The sequence below is a fragment of the Schistocerca gregaria genome, chromosome X (assembly GCF_023897955.1).
Source record: "Schistocerca gregaria isolate iqSchGreg1 chromosome X, iqSchGreg1.2, whole genome shotgun sequence".
Taxonomy (NCBI): Eukaryota; Metazoa; Arthropoda; class Insecta; order Orthoptera; family Acrididae; genus Schistocerca; species Schistocerca gregaria.
In genome coordinates this window covers 547,315,220-547,338,444 of record NC_064931.1, presented here as the reverse complement: position 1 = coordinate 547,338,444, position 23,225 = coordinate 547,315,220, and the positions used below count along the sequence as shown (strand labels likewise).

Sequence of the window (23,225 nt, the reverse complement as noted above, 5' to 3'; positions counted from 1 at the left end):
CTTCAAACATCGCTCGCTTCGCCGCAGACAAGGCAACGTGCACACCACACGTGCCAAGACCCCCATCATGCGCCCGTGTCCATGCAAGTGCGGTCATGCGCAGTATCGACATAACGTAGTCTGGATATTGTGATCGCCTCCTAAAGACACCAGGTCGTGGGAGACCACGAAGCGAGCGATTCTTCAGAGGTGCTCTACAAGAAGCTGGGTAAAAATCTTCTTGTCAGAGTTCAAGAGCGAAGGGGGACAATAGTCACTGATGCAGTTTCCACCTGTAGAACTCTAACGAGAGGTCTGGTGACAAGTGAGTCGCTTCAGTGACGTCCTCCTCCATCACGCATGTCCTCAGGTAATTCCATCTGCGTGTCCCACAGTAGCATGCCATATATACGGCGAGAGATCACCTCAACCGCGTCCGTGGGATGATGATGGTCCACGAACAGTTGGCAGTAGTGAGCATGGACAGCAGGCTTGATCTCACGTTGCGTAGTAACACAAGGACCACCAGGCAAGGCTACAGCATGGATCAGCACCTGCCGCTGTCACCGGCGTTCAGCGATCATGTAGTACATCGATGTCCCTTCGTGGTCTATTCTATCTATGCGGCATACACAAACAATCGTCCCTTCGACGTTCCGCCTGATGAGTGCTGTGATATTTCCCGTCACACTGTTCATTGCTTGCTGACATGCAGACAAGTGCGGCATTGCTGAACGACAACTCAAAATGCTGCATTATAAGTCTAGTGTGTGCTCCCTGCGGGAGATGGCCTCTGTGCTGTGCCGTAAGAGCAGGCTTGGCACATAGCAGCTACTAAGAGAGTGCTGTCAGGTAAGCCCTACGCTGCTGGGTGCAAGACGTCCACGTTGCCTCCAGGAGCTGTCAGCTTTCAGGCGAATGTAGGACTGACTTGGTCAATTTCCAGGGGCTTCGCCCATTCCATACCACCTGGCAGCGCAGGGTGAAAGGGCATATATGGGCCGCATGGTCGGAAAATCCAACGGACAATATTTCAGCAGCCTGTGTACCGAAACACAGGAGTGCGAGAAATAGACACGGTCTATGCAGCTGGAGGAGTGGCTAGTATAGTGCGTGAAACCCTCTCTATCGCCATGCGTATGCTCCCACGTGTCCACGAGTCATAGGTTGGTTATGATGGTGGAGAGTGCTGTACAAGGGCATAGTGTGGGCCGCGCAGAGTGACCGCGCGGTTTGGGGCGCATGTCAAGGATTGCGCGGCCCCTCCAGCCGGGTGTTCGAGTCCTCCCTCGGGCAATGGTGTGTGTATTGTACTTAGCATAGGTTAGTTTAAGTAGTGTGTAAGTCTAGGGACCCATTACCTCAGCAGTTTGGTCCCTTAGGAATTCATACACCTTTGAGTATTTGAACATAGTGTGGCATTTGGTACTTCGCCGCCTGGGTGGAGTTAAAATCCCCACCGAAAATGAAGGCGTCCTGATGTCCAATGCAGGGCGCACGACCGCATCTGCGAAGAAAGTGGACAGTTCAAGCGATATCCGGTTCCAGAGGGCGTGTGGATTCTGACCTCATGTAGAGTGAGGGTCATATTACTCGCGTCAGGAGGAAATCTATGTCTTCAGCAATTATGCCATCATTGAGAAGGACTGCCATGAAACCACCAGTGGGAGACGTGAGAGGTGTATCCAAAAGGGCCGACGAAATCCGTGACGTACACCTCCTGGAGGAGAGCTAAGTCTACATCTGCTGCGCCCAGTGTATCATGTAACATCGTCATATTATGACGCGCACAGATGTTACTGACACTGAGCGTAGCCAGCCGCTATTGTTGGGTATCCATGTCTGCCAGGAGAGTGACGTCCGCTCCGGCGGGGGCCATGTGGTATGGACCAGCGGCACCATCCATCGCATTATCAGTCACTGCGTCGTTTCTGTGCATGACACCTCCGTCGGGACACTCCGTTTTGTGGCACCAGGAGGTAGCACTGTGTTATCCTCTACCTCATCTGGGGCGAGAGAAAAGCGTAAGGATGCTGTGGAGTGTTGTGACTACGGTTGTGAGAAGGGGATATGTGAGGACGGATTTCATCGTTGTAGAGCGGTACTTGATTAAAATTCCGGCAGGAGACGACGGATAACGCATGGAGCTGTATGAAAGGTGGAACGTGGATGCAGTGGCGAAGCAAGTTATCTGAATTAGTGACTAGTGAGTGGGCTTTTGGGATCTGGGATTGGATTTTGCGATTAGTGTGTTGGATACGAAGTTATTCTTGGAAGAGAAAAAGATTTGGGACGTGAACGAGGTGGTACAGGATGCGAGTTGGGAAAGATAAGCCGATGTGGAAGGTGAGGTGTAGTGTATGTCTTTCCAGGATGTCAAAGGACGTGAAGAATTTAGGTGATATTGTGATAATGGTAACATAGACTTATGCGAGAATGGGGTAGACGACGTATTTATAGGTGAGGATTATATCAGAAAGATGTAGACCCCAGCTGTGACCTGTTAGTAGTTTTATTCAGTTTCTGTCTTTGTGTTAGATGGTACGGAGACGTGCATTCCATCTTAATTTTCTGTTGAGGGTTAGTCCTCAATACTTTACTGTGTTAGGGGGATGGGTTGGTTTTAGATGGAGAGATGGAAATCTGGACGACGAAAATGCCGAATGGTGTGACCAAAGGTGGCGGATTGGCTTGTTTTGTGAATTTACTTGAGTTTCTACGTATTGCACCACTCGATCAGGAGATTCAAATGGCATTGAAATGTGACATGAGAGAGTTGAAGGGTGTCGTGGGTGGCTAGGTAGCCAGTGTCATCAGTATATTTCAGGAGGCAGATGGGGGTTGATGATTAGAGCAGTGTACAAGAGGAGAGGTGAGCGAGCAGAAGCTTAGGCTTACCTGAGTGGGCAGAAGCAGGTTTGTTGCTTATGACTTATGTAGAACAGTGAAGAAGGAAGGATACTATAAAGCGTATATAGGTAACTGAGAGGTTACAATTTTTGAGTGCCGTACTCAGTCCAAGGCTTCTTGGATATCGAGGGATTTCCATTTATGTAGTTGATGGGAGATGATGTGGGTATGTTAAAGAAGTTGATCATCGATGGAATAGTTGGAAAAAAAGCACCTTTCTTTGTTAGGTATGGCTTTCAAGGTGCAGATGGATTCGTTGGGTGAGGATGGTTTCAAATTTTTTGTAGAAAACTGACGTCTGCATCTACACCTATATCTACATACATACCACGCAAGCCACTTTACGATGCGTAGCGGAGAGTATTTTGTACCATTACTAGTAATTTCGTTTTCTGTTCCGCTCTCCAATTGACCGAGGAATAAACGACGATCTATAAGCCTCTGTGAAGCTCTCATAGGTCAATAGGATGAGCTCTGAGAGTGTGATTTATCAGGATGGACGATGAGCTCTGGGTTTCGTCGCAGGCTGTGGGATATTCCTTGATATGGTACTGAGTAACTGTATAGTGACCAGGCGCAGTGTTTCGCTTTTAAGCGAATTTTGCGTGATGTCTTCAGTTGTTATTGGCGTGTTTAGTTCTGTTTGTGGGTGCCGTGTGACTGTTTGAAGTCTCGTGTGAGATGTGGGATAGCAATGCTGGTACGTTCATACACACTGGGATCGATCGAATAATCAAGACTGTTATCATGTGGGATGGTGAATGTGTCTCTCAGGCAGGATGAGATGTGGTGGGTTATTGCGAGGTCGTCAGAAACTGGTCTTTGTTATGTAGGGTGGGATATGTGTGCGTTGGTTGTTTCTGGAGAACTATGGAATACTTTCCAATACTTTGTAGAGTTTGTAGGTGTTTTGTTTAATTTAGTGCATATCATGTGGCAATCCCGATTTTCGGCGCATATGCAGGAGGAAGGCCAAGGTAGACAAAGATCATGTGTGTCGTAAAATTTCGGTCTACGAGGGTTAGGAAATCATGTGAAATGGGGTGATTGCGACAGGTGTAGAAGATAGCAACGGTAAGCCCAAAATATGAGTTTTGGGAGAAATATGGTAGGAATGAGGTGCCCAGTTGGATCATTTAGGAGTGGTTGTGAGGCAGTATTAGCAGTAGTAGTTGGTGCTTGCAATATTTTGGGGGGTGGTCATTATTTTTGAGCCATCGCTACATCGATATTCGTATGGGGTTGTTCCAGATGCTTCTACATGATGCTTGCTGAGGTAAACCGCCAGCCGGTGTGGCCGTGCACTTCTAGGCGCTTCAATCTGGAACCGCGTGACCGCTACCGTCGCAGGTTCGAATCCTGCCTCGGGCATGAATGTGTGTGATGTCCTTAGGTTAGTTAGGTTTTAGTAGTTCTAAGTTCTAGGGGACTGATGACCACAGCAGGTAAGTCCCATAGTGCTCAGAGCCATTTGAACCATTTTTTTTTTTAGGTAAACCAAAGCCATATTTTTATAAGTGTCGTGCGATTCTGAGAATACTCTTACTAACAAGCGAGGTCCATTAATACTCTGGATACGTATTGCTTTGTGAATTGATTCGTGGGCTTGACTTCAGTTCACGTACAGTTTCTTCGTTGGTGTAAACAAGGATAGCCTTTTTTATTACTGCTGTGAACATTTGCGTCAGCGTGGAGGCATTGGATTTTTTGGCGGAGGGTTCATACATGTTGTTACTGTGATGTATACAAGGCTGCCCCTGCATTTTTTGGCCACCACATTGCTGGGTATGCTTCCGTGATAGATTGAAAACAAAAAAAGTAGGGCTCGTGCAACAGATAATATTAAGGAGGCGAACTGTTCATGATTAATTATATATTGCACGCGGCCCATGGTTTTCGTTTTAAATCTTACAAGCATTTTCATAGCTATTAAAAATTCACAATCACAAATTTTAAGGTCTATCTGTCTGGGATTAGGAATCTGTAGGGGGCTTGGAGGAATTATTTTATACTTTTTGGTCCAATTCAAAATTGTGGTATACTAAAACTGATTTTTATTTGACTAATTATTTCCAATACCGAAAGACTAAGTGACTGCAAAAGTTTTTCTCCTTATGCAGGTATAGACATCTGAGTAGTGGTTTTCCGTTTTCTAGGCGAGCGTAGCGGATTAGCGAGTGTGCACATACTCTGCGACAGACGCATCGTATCAGATCTTTGAGCTATTCGCTGACTGGAGGTTACAAGGTCTAATTGAAGCTAATAAGTTATCCTTGTTTCTGTGAAAACTTGAAGTAGGGGGTTTGTGTTTTATTTATTTAATTTTGTTTATTTATTTTTTCCATTGTAGTCTGTTAGTTATAACTTAAACACAGGCTATGTTTATTTATTTTTTCCATTGTAGTCTGTTAGCTATAACTTAAACACAGGCTATATTGATTCTTACACAGACTCATACACAAATTATGCAATATTCATTATTATTGTGTGTGACCTGAGAAATGTTTACTTTGAACTGATTTCCTTTGCCTTTGTGGAGACTATCGGTGGAGGCTGTTAGAAGCCAGCTGTATGTGGCGTATCAGCTGTTAGCGGTGTATCTTTTGCTATCCAGTGGCCTGATCTCGGAATCATTCTGGAGGAGTGACAAGTTTAGCGGTGTCTCGGGGGTCGAAGCGAGTCTAGCGACCGTTGTTAACACCAATTTGTGAGTATGGCAGTGTAGTAAATTGATCCGGACCCGCCAATAAACGACACCTAGTTAATCTTCGGACGAATGCGTCGCATAATTTGGCCCGCGCGACACGTCGTTACTGAGCGCGTGGATTCCGGCCACGGACAGGCGCGGGACCAAGCGGTACATCACATCAAAGGGGACAAAGGAAGGGACTTTTCCGTCGTAGCGAGTGGCGGCTCGTAGCTAAAATTAGTGAGGGTGCTGCTTCAGAAAAAAAAAAAATTAGCCATTGATTTACAAGTGTGTAAAAGCAAACAAATATGTATAGAAATAAACTTTATTCACAAACATGATAAAACCATAAAAGAAAAAATCAAACTCTTTTTACTTACTTTATCCTAAATTGTTACAGTTCAAGCTTAATATATTCATTTGAAATCAAACACGTTCTTCTTATTGTAAACTGTGCAGGAAAGATCAATAATTTTCAACTTGATCCCTTGATGACAACTGATGGAATTTTTCTCTATTGAAACCACTTCAAGGAAATTTAGTCTTTCCGAATCCATGGTTCTTTTCAGTGTTCAGTAGCAGCATTCTGCTTCTGATGCAGTCACAGGAACTGTCAACGTCTTTTTATCAGTTTCGTAATTTGACACCTTCGAGATGATTTTCCAAGACCAATTTCAGCAGCTCGATTAACCTGCAACATTCATGAATATCAGACCTACAATAGAACATTTTTAGTTCCTTTCCAATCTTTTCTTTGCCAATCACTGGATATGTTTCAGTGGTCAGTACTGTTATTCTGTAACATGTGCGTTCTTAAAACTAGTGAAGCATTTCTTGTTGAACAATTTAGCTGGTGGTAAGCGTTTAGTGGGAGAATAACTGTCCATCGCATAAACACACATACACTCACCTGCCATGAGTGTCTCTGAAGGAAGAAAATAGTACGTTGAGTTTTATAATCAAACATAGCAGTTTTGAAATGATATGCATTCATCGACATTAAACATATTAATTTCTCGGAATTGCATTTTGTACTAATTTTTATCGACAAGAGGCATAATTTTACAAAGGAGCCCAACCCAAAACTTGAAATTATCATCATTCAAGTATTTCAAAATTCCTACTGTTTCTTCAGTGGCATAATCTGCTATGCCATCTAAAATTCGATGTTCTGGAACAAAGAATCCTCAAAACGGTCAAACACTTCTCCATCCAACACGTACTGTGTTTTAGTCTGTTCCAGAACATCTGTTGCGTCAGCAGCCAAAGGAAGATTTCGTAATTTCCGTCCTTATCTTCTCATGGTTTATTGTACCATGCAGTCAAATCTCTTATTCTGAATGGCCTTAGAAACACCTTTAAAGACTGCACTGGTTTCTAAGTGAGTCTTCAAATCTTACTCTCATATAGATGCAAATTGTACTAATCCTCTGAATACTCCTGGGTTTACTGGATCGTCTTTTCCATCTTGTTCAAGTAAGGGTGTCTCAAAGTTTCCACGAAAGAAAATGCAGTCTTAAGTCTGGACAAAATTTTACAGTTCTTTTTAACCTTTATATTATGTTATTGATGGACTGTCTGTGTGCCTCACTATGTTCTTCCATAATATTTATGGTTCCTGAAAGTGACAGTGAAACTATATTATCAACGTGCTTCTATGACTTGGCATGCTTTGTAGCTTTTTCTTTCATTTTATGTATATTTCTAAAAACAACTTTTGTCCATGTTACATCACCTCCAAGTAGCAAACACGGAAAGCGGAACAGTGCATTTTTAACTTCAAAGCCGCAAAACCAACTTTTCCGTTGATAGCATTCAGATTTCGAATTGTTGGCGCCTATGCATGGCTGAGATATTACAATATCAGGTGTTCAGTGACCTCTTTTCTTAACGATAACTTTCTCATTGAGAGGCAGCTATGAAAACTTAAGCGGCTGAAGTTCACTTAAAGTCATAGAACTTATTTGTTGGGGATGCAAAGGCAAGGCTAAATAAAAGAACCAAAGAGTGAATCAATCAGTGAGCTGGAAACATGATAATAATGGCACACATTATCACATTCAAGAATACAATACACGTTTTTAAGCACAACACACACGTATCCAAAAAAAAAAAAAAAACTACCTTCCATAGCACGCCAGGGCCGGTACTCCGTGAGTGACATTGCTCTCTCTCCTCATCGCAGCCTTTCGTGCGGCTTCCTATGTGCGCATGCGCAAAAGAGCTAAACACAACGCCGCTGGAACTGTAACGTGCACAGTTTCATACAACGATTTTTGTACCTTTTTCATAAACTTAGGGATGGCGACTGATATCAAGCTGAAGGATTATAATAGTTATAAAAAAATAAAGAATAATGACTCATTGCTTTAAATGTTATCAAAAATGGTTCAAATGGCTCTGAGCACTATGGGACTTAACACCTGAGGTCATCAGTCCCCTAGAACTACTTACACATAACTAACCTAAGGACATCACACACACCCATGCCCGAGGCAGGATTTGAACCTGCGACCGTAGCAGTCTTGCGGTTCCGGACTCAAGCGCCTAGAACCGCTCGGTCACAACGGCCGGCATACACCGATGCTGCTGCTCCCTAATGCCCACTATCCATGTTGAATATTCCTCTAAACAGATAATTGCTACTATTAATTTCTGCGAAAATTTGAGGATAACATAGAATAAGTCTTCAGTAAACGATGGGATAGGCTCCTGTTCGCTTAGTAGATACAGAGCATAGGATGTGTGTCAAACACTTTTACGACCTATGCTAGAATGTTTCTTCAGTGTATGACTAACCGGAAGTACTGAGCATGCAAAAAAGTAGGACGTCATGGCTGTCTACGGGTTGTTATTCCTGTGTAGAAAAAAGATCCAGAAGCCAAATAAATGCTGATGAGGCAAAACATTATGACCAACTGCATAATAGCTTGTTTGTCCGTCTTTGGAACGAAATACGTAACTGATTCTGCGTATCAGGAATCCGACAGTTTGTTGGTAGGTTTGTAGAAGTATGTGTCATTAGATGTCTAGCACAGGTCATGTAATTCGCGTAAATAACGGACTGCTGATTTTCGTAGCGGTGATGGCGGCTGATAGCGACCGAATGGAGTCAAGAGGATTTACGTGAGACGTATCTGGTCTCCGAGACATCAACGTGTTTTCACTATAATGCTCCGAAACACGGATAAGTATATCGCTGAAGCATGACATCACCTTCGGGGAAGACATTAAGCATTAATGGATGCAGGTGATTCGCAACTGTCATCGTGTCATCGATTACTACCACAGTTCTCATGCACGCGCAGGAGAATGTCTCCCATAGGACAATGCTACTCACACCACATTGCGTCCGGGGCCGCAGCACCTTTCGAGTCACCATTCACCTCGATGACGGCGTTTCTGGAAACGACCATCGACATAGCGTAGCAGAAATGTGATTCATCCAAAGAGCCGACACGTTTCCATTGATCGACGGTCGAATCCTGATGGTCCCGTGCCTGGGGCCGGCCGATGTGGTCGAGCGGTTCTAGACGCTTCAGTCTGGAACCGCGCTGCTGCTACGGTCGTAGGTTCTAATCCTGCCTCGGGCGTGGATGAGTGTGATGTCCTTAAGTTAGTTAGGTTTAAGTAGTTCTAGGGGAGTGATGACCTCAGATGTTACTTCCCATAGTGCTCAGAGCCATTTGACGAATTTTTGGTCCCGTGTCCGCTGCAATGGTAACCGACAATGTCGTTGGGTCAACATGTGAAAACGTAAGGGTGGTCTGCTGCGGACCTCCATGTTGAACAAAGTACGATGAATGTACGATGAACAGTGAGCTTCTAAACCCTTGTGGGTGTACCAGCATTGGGCTCTTTCGGCAGAGATGCTACAGATCACCAACTATCCTACTTTTCAGAGGCAGACGAGCCTCTGAATCGCACGTTCTGCGAAAAGTCGTGGATGTCCAACCATTTAGCGCCTAGTGATAGTTTCACTGCTCTTTACCTCTTTCGGTAGGTGCTCACTACAGTAGCACGTGAACATTCGCCCATCTTCGCCGTTTTCTAGATACTCGTTCACAAGATCTGAGTAACAAAAATCTGACCTTTGTCAGAGTCGCATATCTCAATGGATTTCCCCATTTGCAGCCCATATCTTCGCTAGGGTGATCCCCCGTCCGTGTCTGCTCCGCTTACATACTTTTGTTACCGTGCCACGTGTCCACAACGTACTAGGTGGCATCCAAAGTCGCAGTGAGCAGTGGTCATAATGTTGTTGCGTATCAGTGTATATGGTAAGAGAGAAAGCAGAAAATACCACGAAGAAATTATCCGAATGAGACGGATATCGGTAGATGTAATGTACATAACAAGTGATTACAATTTCAGTAGAATTGCATGATTTATTCAAGAAAAAGAGCTTCACAAATTGAGAAAATCTGTAACATGTCGGACCTCCGCTGATGCTTATGTGAGACGTTACTGAACTTGGAACTGATTTATAGAGCTTTTGGATGTCCTTGCTGAGGGATATTGTGCCAAATTCTATCCAACTGGTCCATTACATCGTCAAAATACCGAGCTAGTTGAAGGGCCCTACCCATTATGCTCCAAACGTTCTTAAATGGGGAGAAATCCGGTGACCTTGTTGGCCAAGGTAGGATTTAGCAAGCGCGAAGACAAGCAGTAAAAACGATCATCATATACAGCTGGGATCATCTTACTGAAATTCACCCCAGGATGGCTTGCCGCGAATGCAACCAGACGGGTTGTAAAATATCATCGACGTACTGCTGTACTGTAAGGGTGAGCGGAAGACAACCAAAGTGGTCCTGTTATCAGAAAAAAATAGCACCCCAGACTGTCAGTCCTGGTTGTTGGACCGTATGGCGGGCGACAGTCCGGTTGGTATCCCACCGCTGTCAGCGGCATATCCAGACACGTTTTCGGCCTGGAATCTTATTTACTGTAGTATAATTGTTATCAGTGATGAGTCCCACTTCGAACTGAGCCCCCATTCCCTTCGTAGACTATCGCCTGCCATATAGCGCGACAACCGGGGCTGATGGTCTGCGGTCCCATTTCTTTTCATAATGGGACTCCTTCGGTTGTCATCCGCGGCACGCTTACAGCACAGCGGTACGTCGGCGATATTCTACGCCCTGTTTGGTTACCTTTCGTGGCAAGCCATCCTAGGGTACACTTCAGAAATGTGATCCCCCACCCACACACGGTGAGTGTTTTTACTGCTTGTCTTCGTGCTTCGCGGTAGCGTTCTCGCTTCCCGCGCCCGGTTCCCGGGTTCGATTCCCGGCGGGGTCAGGGGTTTTCTCTGCCTCGTGATGACTGGGTGTTGTGTGATGTCCTTAGGTTAGTTAGGTTTAAGTAGTTCTAAGTTCTAGGGGACTGATGACCATAGATGTTAAGTCCCATAGTGCTCAGAGCCATTTGAACCATTTTTTTCTTTGTGCTTCCTAAACCCTACCCTGGCCAGCGAGGTCATTGAATCTCTCCCCAGTTGAGAAGGTTTGGAGCGTAATGGGTAGGGCCCTTCAACTAGCTTGGGATTTTGACGATATAACGGACCAGCTGGATAGAATTTGGCACAATATCCCTCAGAAGGACATTCAACAGCTTTATCAATCTATTGAGTGCGCTCACTGGTTGATCTGACAATTATTTCAAAACTTGGCGGAATTAATTATAAAATAAATGGAATCAAACCAATTTTCGACTTAAATTATAGAGAGACCACCGTAGACTTGGGCAGTCACTGTCAGCTCGTGGGAGCGGAGTAATGACCCGAACCCCGAATTCATTAATCCTGATATCTGACAAGATGGCGAAAATTCACAAATGTTGGCCGAACCAGTAGTTTTAAATGTATGCCTCGGCTACTTGGGGGCGGTGGGAGACTAGGCCTTCCCTCCCTTCTCAAAATTGCCCCCACTCCAGTACCCCAAACCTGTCAGCTTTGAGGCCTGGCTTCGCTGGCAGGAATAAATCGTAACTGCAACCCGTTTAGGTTAGCCACGGGGTCATGTTTCTGATGGCGGACGCATGCTGCATTGTGGTGTCCGCGTCAACAGAAGTGACGAAAAGGGTGCTCACGAGCTCAGTCAGCCATGCACTGCGCAGCTCGTGTTACTGCAGCCTTGACTCTTAATACAGCCGCTAGTATTGCGGTTGTGAGTTCATAGTTATGCAACCGTTAGCATCCCGATCGGTAGGCGTGATAAAGTAAAGCATTCTTTAGCTACAGGTAATCTGTGCAGCCCCTGCCTAGGCTACAGATGTCTCAGTTCTCTTGGCTAATATTTCGAGTAAGGTACTGATGTCAGCCGGCCAGGGTGGCCGAGCTGTTCTAGGCGCTACAGTCTGACGAAAGCAGAAAACTTGTACTTTTGAAAAGGCCTCGTCGCTACTGCTGTAGAGGCCGAGCTGCCACTGTTGTCACGCTAGGCCGAGTTTGTGAGTTCGTGAAACGGCTTCTGTTGCAGCACACAGCTAAGACAGTTTCTCCCTGCCACTATTACACAACTATGCCCCGGGGTCAGTTAACAGGATAGGAGAACGAAGTTCTACAACACTTCAACAAAATAGTAACAAAGTCACACAAATGAGTTAAAACGTTTGCTTATCTTCGTGACTTGTCGAATAGTGAAGTCTGCAGCACTGTAGGTAATATAAAACAAAAAATGCCCCCCACGGCTGAGTGCAAATAATCGTTGGTAAACTTCGCAACACATAGCAAACGCAGTCTACAACAACTGTCTGTTCACTTCTAAGAGTTCCCTGCCTAAGTCAGCTCCGGACGATGATCTACAACCATTTGGGCGAGAGCTGCTCTTCTGTCTTCCGAGTTCGCTTCTCTCCGCTGTCGTCCGGTTATTAGTGAGTTGTAATCGACCGGCAATTGGCCGAAGCGAAGTCGATATCTTCATCCTCAGCTCCGCCCGTGACGCTGGTGGAACTCTCGCAAGTGGCGAGACTCTAAGGCACTGGCTCCAGCTCGCATCTTTGTGCCTGTGCTGTTTTTGCCCTGGCTGTGTCTTGTTCGGACGAAACAGCTTGCTGTACTGGGACTCAAACCCAGATTTCCTGCTTGATACAAGCTGTCGCCTTCACAGCTTCGGCTATCGGAGCACGCTCTCCGTCCGACCCAATTTCTCGACTTTCGCCATTGAATTATTTCAATGATCAGTTGTGGCTGACGTCTATACCTTCATCGAAATATTGATATTTATCGCCGCTGTACCAGAAAACAGTGGCATCTGTTCTGTTGGGCATCTACGACAGGACAGATACCATACATACGTAGTATTGTAAGGTAACACTAAGAGCACTCTCTCTCTAAACAGGAGCTGGACGAGTTGTTCAGGCTCAGTTAAGGGTCCGATTTGTCTTGATCTGCAGCAACACTTTTCATCCCAGATTTGATTTAATCGTGGTGAGTAGCCATTTTTCGTTTTAACAGGCTACCTCACAATTGATTGTGTTTTTCGAACAACGTATTTAAATTTTTTACTCGACCTTTCTGTCTTCTGATTTGTTGAATTTCCGTGTACCTCCTATAAATGGTATTTCAGCTATCAGAAATTCCTGCTAGACGAAACGGAGCCCTTGGCCGACCGCGGTCAGGAAAAGGACAAATTAGCAGGTGAGACTAAGTTTTTCAGCTAATTAGGAATCAGGGGCAGACAGCTTCAAATAATGCTTCTGTCTTATCACCACGTTCAGTTATCAAAAACAGCGGCATCTTTGACATAACTAGGTCAGTGCAAGAGAGGTAGTATAAGGGGCTATCAGAAAGTTTCCGTTCGAAGGCCGTACAGTCCAGAATCCGATTGCCAATCAGGAAAAATCGTCGTGAGTATTGAGGCAATCATTCCACCGATGCACCAGGTTGTAGATACGCGAGTCTTGCTGCTTGAAGATGTCGGTCACTGCCTGCTTCACATCCTCGTCCAACAGGAATCGCCGACTTTTCAAGGCCTTTTTAAGGGACTGAAGGAGTTATAATCGCATGGGAAGAGATCAGGACTATAGGGCAGGTGCTCCAGTGTCTCTTGATTTGTCGTATCTTTTACGTTACGACATTTGCGATATGGAGACGTGCGTTATCGTGAAGCAGCCGCAGCACTGCTCGCAGTTCTCGTTTCAAACGTTTATTTTCGACAGACACATTCTTCGTTCTCCGACGGATATCTATGGGTGTTTGTCCTGTAGCAGCCAAGAACAGTATAATACGAGGGTCGTCCACAAAGTAAGTTCCGTTTCTATATCTATCCGCGGCAGCACTACGATCGCAGTTTCGAGCATGGGCGGCAGTTACTCTGCCTCAAGGAGAAGACGTACGCCATTTTCAGATCGCTGCTGCCGACGTGTGCTTTGTAGTGCTTCTTTATAATGTCAGCCGTAATTGAAAATGCCGCCGCGTGTGAAATCACATCTGTGATTTGTTTTCTAAATGGAAAGAAAGTTAAACCAAAGGAACTTCATCTGCAAATCTGCGAGGTTAACTAACAAAATGCTATGAGTGATTCAGTGGTTAGAAGATGAGTCAGACTGTTCAATGAAGGACGTGATCAAGTGCACGGTGAAGAACGAAGTGGACGCCCATCTGTGGTTACGGATGAACTGGTTCACACAAGTGAAGATAACATTAAGCATAACCGTAAGTTTACACTTAGTGCCCTTACTTTGGAAGTTCCGCAAATATCGCGATCACTAATTCATGAATTTGTTACTGAAAAACTGAAATTTCGAAAACTTTGCTCACGTTGGGTACCCAAAATTCTTACTGAACAACACAAAAAACTTCAGTTTTTCACACGCTACAATGAAGAAGGCGATGGTTTTCTTTCTCGGATAGTCACGGAGGATGAAACTTGGGTATCGTACGACACCCCTGAAACAAAACATCAATCAATGAAATGGAGCCACACTTCATCCCCAACGAAGGTTAAGCCTAGCAAATCTTGACACCTCGAAAAGTAATGTGCACCTTTTTTTGGAACAGGAAAGGCATTTTGCTGATTGATTACTTACCAGGAGGCCAAACAATCAATCAACATGGTTATTACGAGACCATTAAGAAATTGCGCCGCCCAATACGGAAAAAACGCCGAGGATTACTGTCAAAAGGTGTTATTTTTTTCCGCGATAATGCCCGACCTCACACGGCGAATGTGTCCAAACAACTGTTACGGGAATTTCACTGGGACGTGTTTGATCATCCTCCATGCAGCCTGGACCTCGATCCTAGAGACTTTCATCTCTTCTTACACCTAAAATCTGTCCTTGGTGGTCAACACTTCAACGATGATGACGAGCTGAAAGAAAATGTTACCACCGGTCGCGGTGGTCTCGCGGTTCTAGGCGCGCAGTCCGGAACCGCGGGACTGCTACGGTCGCAGTTTCGAATCCTGCCTCGGGCATGGATGTGTGTGATGTCCTTAGGTTAGTTAGGTTTAAGTAGTTCTAACGTCTAGGGGACTGATGACCACAGCTGTTAAGTCCCATAGTGCTCAGAGCCATTTGAACCATTTTTTTAAAATCTGAACTTACTTTGTGGACTTACCTCGTAACAGGTTTGGACGCATTTGGTAATAGCATTGCCGTAGTTCACGTTTCCGCATTTACCGTACATACCGGGTGATCAAAAAGTCAGTATAAATTTGAAAACTGAATAAATCACGGAATAATGTACATAGAGAGGTAAAAATTGACACACATGCTTGGAATCACATGGGGTTTTATTAGCACAAAAAAATACAAAAGTTCACAAAATGTCCGACAGATGGCGCGTCATGTGATCAGAATAGCAATAATTAGCATAACAAAGTAAGACAAAGGAAAGATGATGTTCTTTACAGGAAATGCTCAATATGTCCACCATCATTCCTCAACAATGGCTGTAGTCAAGGAATAGTGTTGTGAACAGCACTGTAAAGCATGTCCTGAGTTATGGTGAGGCATTGGCGTCGTATATTGTCTTTCAGCATCCCTAGCGATGTCGGTCGATCACGATACACTTGCGACTTCAGGTAACCCCAAAGCCAATAATCGCACGGACTGAGGTCTGGGGACCTGGGAGCCAAGCATGACGAAAGTAGCGGCTGAGCACACGATCGTCCCCAAACGACGCTCGCAAGAGATCATTCACGCGTCTAACAATTTTTTTTTGTTCTAATAAAACCCCATGTCATTCCAAGCACGTGTGTCAATTTTTACCCCTCTATCCACATTATTCAGTAGTTTATTAAGTTTTCAAATTTATACTGACTTTTTGATCACCCGGTACTTCGAAACACACGAATGCCACACTAATCCCCTGCCTACCTGTCGATGCTTACATAACCGCGAAGGTAGAGGTCTGCGCGGATAAGAAAAGTGCAATCCGGATCCACACCGCATCCGCAGCAATTAATCCGCATCGGCGAGTTCCTTATCCGCGTCCGCATATATTTAAGATTTGAATGAGTAATTAATAGTTATAGGCAGCAGTACTTATAATCATGGTATGTAATGACATAGTTATTGTTTGGGTGCCATTTCTGCGACAGCTTAACTACTTTCGACTTCTTAAATCACAGGAAATGCTATATACCTACTCTAAAGCAGACCATTCCAAACAGGAAAGCATTGGCGCTCTGGAGAACACACAGTAGCGGTTCGGATCTCGTGAGATTGGAAACGCTATATAAAAAAATAAAATTCAGTGTAATAGCATTAAATGATGAAAATACGTGTATAGAAATAATTATATTTCGCTGCTCTTGTTCTAGGGTAGCTGAAAATGACGATGGTTTTAAACTATTACTAGCACATTGCAACATTTACCGACACTTTTTTTGTATTCACTGCTTGGATGTGTCAAATTTTGAAGCCATTCATGTCAGCTGATGATTATACAGGGTGATTCAAAAAGAATACCAGAACTTTAGGAATTTAAAACTCTGCAACGACAAAAGGCAGAGCTAAGCACTATCTGTCGGCGAATTAAGGGAGCTATAAAGTTTCATTTAGTTGTACATTTGTTCGCGTGAGGCGCTGTGCCATTTCAGCCAATAAAGTTTTTGGTCCCTTTTTCTTCGAAGGTGCTACTGTAACTGGACTACAGTATCTGGAGATGTTAGAGAATTGACTGTTCCCTCAGCTCGAACAAGAAGCACAACAATTCATATTTCAGCAGGATGGAGCGCCACCACATTGGCAATTATCTGTACGTAACTACCTGAACGTCAACTACCCAAGCGATGGATCGGCCGCCAGGCAGCCCGTGACAGAGCACTTCATCACTGGCCTCCAAGAAGCCCTGATCTTACCCCCTGCGATTTTTTCTTATGGGGGTATGTTAAGGATATGGTGTTTCGGCCACCTCTCCCAGCCACCATTGATGATTTCAAACGAGAAATAACAGCAGCTATCCAAACTGTTACGCCTGATATGCTACAGAGAGTGTGGAACGAGTTGGAGTATCGGGTTGATATTGCTCGAGTGTCTGGAGGGGACCATATTGAACATCTCTGAACTTGTTTTTGAGTGGAAAAAACCTTTTTAAATACTCTTTGTAATGATGTATAACAGAAGGTTATATTATGTTTCTTTCATTAAATACACATTTTTAAAGTTGTGGTATTCTTTTTGAATCACCCTGTATTATAGCTTACGCGTTCAGTCCTTGTCATTTCCGGGTGAAAATATTTACAGTATTAGGCCTACACTGCAAAACGCTGGCGCACCTGTGAAAAAGTTAAACTGTCAGCAATAATTGGCGTTCTCTGGAAGAAATAACTCGTCTTCCGAAGAGTGACAACAAAATCAGTGGTTGTAGAAATTAGGAGTGGTTGGATGAAGTGGCAGTTCCTTAGCACTCACTGCACCGTACTTGCCCCACACATCAATACGAAACTGTGCCGTCTCGAGAAACCCAGATCCACACGCAACTTCGAATGGTAAAATGTCTTTGCTGAGAGGGTTGATAAGTTTTTCTGTCGCGGCTGTCTTCAGATTTGGCGGAACTTCAGGAACTTTCACGTCTCTCTTGGTATTTAAATAAGTAATTATGCTACTTTGTCGAGCCTCACACGAATGGTTTAGCAAATTTGAAGTTCCACTTTTGTGTCCAGTGTAGGAATATACTCTGTTACATGCAAAACAAGCCACTATATCTTTTATATTTTCGTTGCCATCAAATACGTATGCGAATTTTTTTCCAAATTGGCGATTTCAATTTGTTTTCCTTCACTAATGTAAAATCACCTTTTTTCACCTTACATGAAATTGTATCCATCGGTATGGTGTTCATTTGAAGAAAGAACTCTCACTGGTATTTGCTACGATGCACGTTGTCACTCGGTCACTACAAAGGGCTAACTGAAGTCAGCGGAAAAATTGCAACGGGCACTTGTCTGGTAGACAGTGGGCAGGTTTGCCACCCAGAGAGTACTTCACAGGCCACACGAAAGACACGGTCGCGGAAACGGCTTAGGCGCAGGTCTCTTGAGTACAGCTACGTCGGTAGTAGCCAGGGGCTAAGGACAACAGACATCCGCTCTACCCGGGCGCTGCAAGATTCCAAGAATGTCAACAGACTTGAAGTTTTGAACCAACATTGCAACATACGTACTGGGCAGATGCCTTGCTCATTAACCACAGATGACCCGCGGATATCCGCGCCGATCGCGATTTTATCCGCCAAGTAACAAATACCGCGGATATCCGCATCCGCGCAGACTTCTACGCATAGGAGACGCGCTACGTTGTATATACGCTGCAGCAACGCCCTCATACGGAAAATATTTGATCGCCTGTCAAGAGTTTTGTAAGTCGTACTTGGGTAATAACGCAGAATGTCGTTGCCAACTACTCTGTTTGGTATTCAGTCAGTCAAACTGTTTGCGTGCTGGGATGCTTGTGTTCTGTAACGTCTAAGCGAGCGCGATTCGTTGGCGGTGATGCCGCGGCTGGCGGTGGCGGGGAAAGAAGGCGCAGCCAGAGGCGAGGCGGGTGGCTGCTATCGCCAGCCGGCCGGCCCTGCTGGCCACAATGCTGGCACACGCTGGCGCCAGGCGCGCGTCCGGCCTGATAACGCTCCCATATTCTTTGAGGACGGCCGCGATGGCGTCACAAATTTGCCGCTCTCCCTCCTGAATGTCCCACGCCTGCGTCCTTCACGCTGCTAGAATCCATCATTCGACTTACGCCGCGTAATTTAAGAGATAAATGAAACAACTCACGTACGAGAATTGAAAAAGGGATATAAATATTCAATTATGTACACCTCTGTCAGTCTTCGGAATTTCCCATCATGTAGCGTGCTTAACCGTAATTTACACTACTGGCCATTATAATTCCTACACCAAGAAGAATTGCAGATGATAAACGGGTATTCATTGGACAAATATATTATACTAGAACTGACATGTGATCACATTTTCACGTAATTTGGGTGCATAGATCCTGAGAAATCAGTACCCAGAACATACATATCTGTCCGTAATAACGGCCTTGATACACCTAGTTATTGAGTCAAACAGAGCTTTTAGGGCGTATACAGGTACGCCTGCCCATGCAGCTTCAACACGATACCACAGTTCATCAAGACTGGCGTACTGTGACGAGCCAATTGCTTGGCCACCATTGACCAGACGTTTTCAATTGGTGAGAGATCTGGAGAATGTGTTGGCCAGGACAGCAGTCGAACATTTTCTGTATCCAGAAAGGCCCGTACAGGACCTGCAACATGCGGTCGTGAATTATCCTGCCCAAATGTAGGGTTTCGCAGGCATCGAATGAAGGGTAGAGTCACGGGTCGTAACACATTTGAAATATAACGTCCACTGTTCAAGGTGCCGTCAGAGCGAACAAGAGGTGACCGAGACGTGTAACCAGTGGCACCCCATACCATCACGCCGGATGATACGCCAGTATGGCGATGACGAATACACGCTTCCAATGTGCGTTCACCGTGATGACGCCAAACACGGATGCGACCATCATGTTGCTGTAAACAGAACCTGGATTCTTCCGAAAAAATGACGTTCTGCCATTCGTACACCCAGGTTCGTCGTTGAGTACACCATCGCAGGCGCTCCTGTCTGTGATGCAGCGTCAAGGGTAACCGCAGCAATGGTCTCCGAGCTGATAGTCCATGGTGCTTCAAACGTCGTCGAACTGTTCGTGCAGATGGTTGTTGTCTTGCAAACGTATTCATCTGTTGACTCAGGGATTGAGATTTGGCTGCACGATCAGTTACGACCATGCGGATAAGATGCCTGCCATCTCGACTGCTAGTGATACGAGGCCGCTGGGATCCAGCACGGCGTTCCGTATTACCCTCCTTTACCCACCGATTCCATATTTTGCTAACAGTCATTGGATCTAGACGGACGCGAGCAGTAACGTCGCGATACGATAAACCGCAATCGCGATAGGCTACAATACGACCTTTATCAAAGTCGGAAACGTGGTGGTACGCATTTCTCGTCCTTACACGAGGCATCACAACAACGTTCCACCAGGCAACGCCGGTCAACTGCTGTTTGTGTATGAGAAATCGGTTGGAAACTTTCCTCATGTCAGCACATTGTAGGTGTCGCCACCGGCGCCAACCTTGTGTGAATGCTCTGAAAAGCTAATCACCGCATCTTCTTCCTGTCGGTTAAATTTCGCGTCTGTAGCACGTCATCTTGTTGGTGTAGCAATTTTAATGGCCAGTAGTGTATATACATGACCAGAAAACCATCACAACACCTCAAAATAATAATGTAGAGTAATGAAATTTCGGGAATACATTCATGTAGGTCGCATGTGTAAGCGATTCATATTTCAAGATCATAGTTTAATGTAAGCACGAGATATGGCATTGCAAATGTGAAATGATGGTGCATTAATAACCGTTGTGACCTCAGAATATTGAATGCAAGCATGTTGTACAGATGCCAGTTTCTGGGATGGAGTTACATGCCCCTGGGTCAGTCAATACAGGGACGGTTAATACTGTTGAGGATGTCTCTAGACTTTTCGCCTAATGATGTACCACATGTGCTCGACTGCAGACAAATCTGGTGATCGATCAGGCCAAGGCAACATCTCGACACTGTGTAGAGTACGCTCGGTCCCAAAGAGATATGTGGGCGAGCGTTATGCTCTTGGTAAACACCCCCTGGAATGTTGTTCATGAATGGCAGCACAACAAGTCGAATGACCAGACTGACTTACAAATATGCAGTCAGGGTACGTAGCATAACCACGAAAGTTTTTCTGCTGTCAAACGAAATTGCACACCAGACCACCGCTGCAGGTGTATGTCCAGTGTGCTTAGGACGCAGGCAGGTTGGTTGATTCTCACGGTCGCGTTCTCACTTCCCGAGCACGGGGTCCCGGGTTCGATTCCCGGCGGTGTCAGGGATTTTCACCTGCCTCGAGATGACTTGGTGTTTGAGTTGTCCTCATCATTTCATCATCATTCCAGAAAGTGGCGAGATTGGGCTGGGCAAAGGTTGGGAATTTGTACGGGCGCTGATAACCAAGCAGTTGAGCGCCCCACAAACCAAACATCATCATCATCATCATCATCATCACCATCAGATTGCTTGAAGGTCGTCAACTGGCCTCCTAACCAACGCACGGCCATCACTGACACGTAGGCAGAACCACCTTTCACCAGGAAACACAACAGACCTCCGCTTTGCTCTCCAATGAGCTCTAGTTTGACACCACTGAAGTCGCAAATGGTGAAGTTTTGGGGTCAATGGAAAGCACGCTAGGGAGCGTTTGGCTCCTATCTGATCTTGAAGTAACCAATTTCTAACAGTTCTTTGAATCACTGTGGTGACAACTCTGGCTCAAATTGCTGCTGAGATGCAATACCATCTGCCAGAGTCATACGCCGAACACGATGGTCTTCTCTGTCGGTAGTGCTACGTGGCTGTCAGGAGTCCGGTCTTCTTGAGACCGTCCATTGTTGTGACCACCGCTACCAGCAATCATGGACAGTGGCTACATTCCTGGTAAGTATTTCTGTAATATCGCAGCAGGGACATCCAGCTTCTCGTAGCCCTATTATGCGACCTCGTTCAAACCCAGTGAGGTGTTGATAATGGCATCTTTGTCCCCTTAATGACATTCTTGATTAACATCAACTCACCACGACCAATCTCAAAGGTAACTAACGTTCACGACCTTTACAGAGTGTATTTACAGCAAACCTGATTTGCATCCTCATAGTGGCGCTAGCATCACCACTCTTATGCGACTGACACGAAATTTTAATAGTCATCATTTTTCAGATGTAGAAATACGCTTACCAACTTTCATTTACGTCGCACATTTCCTTCTTGGTGTTGCAATTTTTTTCAGTCCAAAATATGAGGCACACAGGACAAAAATTAGCCACCACCGGACCAAATCACGCAAATTCCGTGTAACAGCGCTTCTAGCTTTGATAATGACATCAATCTGGCAGTAAATAGTGTCCAAAAGGTGTGCCACTTCGAGCTGAAACCACCCTTTTATGCTCAGATGATAATACAAAATTGCGAGGAAGTTGATTGTTGCGTTTCACTCTTGTTACAAGAATCCTAAACATTTTCTGGGGGATTAAGAACAAGTAATTTTCCAGACCATACGAAACGCTATAGGTGTTAATAATGGCATCTTTGACCCCTTAAAGTCATTCTTGACTCTAAAGTGCCCTCCGCCACACACCGATGGATGGCTTATGGAGTATAAATGTAGATGTAGGGGTGTTTGCTAAACCAGGAACGTATGGGCGTAGCAGTGCTAACACAGCTGTTATCATCTTAAAAGACGGGAATGTCCATAGCATTCTTATCATGAAGATGTAGAAGAAAGGCCACCACAGCGAAGTCGTTGCACTGCAGTATGCGAGAGCTGGCTGAAAAACAATGCCTCCGAAATTTTTGTATGGAAACTCTTAAACCTTTTTAAATAAAACTGAGTTTATTAATATTCTACTTCTTTATTCCTCAGGTTTACGTATTTATTTCTCAACGTAGTCACCCTGGCGACGAAAACATTTCCACTAATGAGAGACCAGTTCGTTGATTCCGTCGCTGTACCATGTTCGACTTTATTGACGGAACCACAACCTCACCTCTGCTTGCACCACTTCATCACTGTTAAAGTAAAGTCCTCGAAGATGTTCCTTAAGTTCTGGAAACAGATGAAAATCGTATAGTGCCAACTGGTGACTATATGGAGGACGATCGCTGACAGTGAATCCAAGGCGTCGAATTGTTGCAGATATCGCAGCGCTCGTGTGTGGTCTGGCATTGTCAAGCCGAAGGAGTGTGTGCTCGATGTGAGGACGAACACTTCGAATTCGTGCTTTCATTTGTGTAAGCTGTTTTTCACGCACGTAAATAGTTAAATTAACACTACCAGCTTACACGTTACAATTTGGAGCCTTCTAACGAGTAATATGCGTGACATGTAATACCTCAATCTATATTGAGAACAGAATAAAAATTCAGAAGCATTGCTTTTCAGCATGCCCTCGTAATTTGACCTGTGAACTCATAAGAGACTATGACTCCTATTCTTTAATGCCCGGAATCATTACTGGCTCCACTTCGTACGGAATGCGACCCATACACGAATTTAAGAAATATTACAAAATGTGTTTTTATAT

The 23,225-nt window shown here is 44.9% G+C and overlaps 1 protein-coding gene and 1 pseudogene across 4 annotated transcripts in view; one reads left to right on the top strand and one right to left on the bottom strand.

Annotated features, from left to right (window-relative positions):
• LOC126297807 (protein O-linked-mannose beta-1,2-N-acetylglucosaminyltransferase 1-like) overlaps positions 1 to 23,225 on the top strand; it is a 1,990,313-nt gene that overhangs the window by 914,245 nt on the left and 1,052,843 nt on the right. The window lies entirely within an intron of this gene.
• LOC126298195 (uncharacterized) lies at positions 5,995 to 15,168 on the bottom strand (annotated as a pseudogene).